At 38.3% G+C, this 1,266-nt stretch overlaps 1 pseudogene; it reads right to left on the reverse strand.

Annotated features, from left to right (window-relative positions):
• Positions 1 to 326: 326 nt before the first annotated feature.
• Positions 327 to 445, reverse strand: LOC111742210 (annotated as a pseudogene).
• Positions 446 to 1,266: the final 821 nt, after the last annotated feature.

Here is a 1,266-nt window from a genome sequence, read left to right on the forward strand (position 1 = left end):
CTTTCATGCTCTTTGTGACCTGTATAAATATTTCTTTAGTGGTATAGCTTCCCCCTCTCCCCTGCTTTCTATTCTTTCCCCTGGCTGCAGTATTCTCAATATATTTCCTTAAAGTCTTGACCTTTCTTGACCAAGTTCCCCCTCCCATTAGCTGAGACAGGAAGTCTAGGCGTGAGGGTATCACTGACAGGGAGGAATACCCTTCCCTCAGCTGGGATAAAGCTCTAGTAGAGTCTTTTTTTTTTTTTTTTTTAAATGTAGGCCTTTGTTATGGAGAAATCTTTGAGCATATTTCTTTCTTTTTTAAAATTAAAAAAAAAATTTTATGCCTACAACACCTGGTCTTTCTAGGTGATCTCCCATCCAAATACTAACAAGGCCTGACCCTGCTTAACTTCCGAGATCAGACAGGATTGGGCTTGTTCAGGGTAGCATGGCCATAGACTCTTTGAGCATATTTCATAATGAATACTCTTCCTCTCCCTTTGCCAGAGCCATAAGGAAATCTTTCTCAAGTCTTCATTGTGAGAACCTGGTGCAATTTTTGGAGTAAAGTCCACAAAAGTGTGGAGGCCCCAGGAATTTCTCACCTTCGTGTTTCCGGCAATACTTCAACAAGATCATTTATGTGTTCCCACCAGTTTATGGTTTCGGTGGCTTCTGCTCCAGTTAAGCAGATTTTGGCTGTGTTTGGATGAGTCTGTCTTCCCAGATTTTGGGGTTAATAGTTTTCTTTGTGACTTCAGTTCTCTAGTGAGTCTGATAAAATAATAGATTTCCAAGTTGTTCAGCGTTTTGTGTTGTAAAGATGAGCATAAAGACTTCCAAATTCTTTATATGTCAAAGGTAAAATGGGAACTCCTCTTTTCTAGTATACTTTTCATTTGCATTTTCTTTAATATGAGTGGGGTTAAGTAACTTTCCTCATGTTTAAGAGCATTTTGTGTTTCTTTTTCTATCAATTCTCTGTTTATGTTATTTCTCTTTTAATTCTCTGCTGCTCCATAAAAATAACTGTCTAAATTAGTAGCTTAAAACAAATGTGTTATCTATCTTATGTTTTTGTAGTTGACTCAGGTCAGCCCAGCAATTCTTGCTAGATATTTTATACAGTTGCAGACAGATGGCAGCTAGTGAGCTAAAGCTAGAGTCATGGTGAGACATGGGTCTCACCAGGCTAAAACTTAGTTGTTGGCTGATTTCAGCTTCTACAGATTGAGAATTTTACCTCAATTGTGTCTTAGTTCCTGCTTCCTTGTTGACTTC

This window comes from Pteropus vampyrus, unplaced genomic scaffold (assembly GCF_000151845.1).
Source record: "Pteropus vampyrus isolate Shadow unplaced genomic scaffold, Pvam_2.0 Scaffold88, whole genome shotgun sequence".
NCBI classification, from domain to species: Eukaryota; Metazoa; Chordata; class Mammalia; order Chiroptera; family Pteropodidae; genus Pteropus; species Pteropus vampyrus.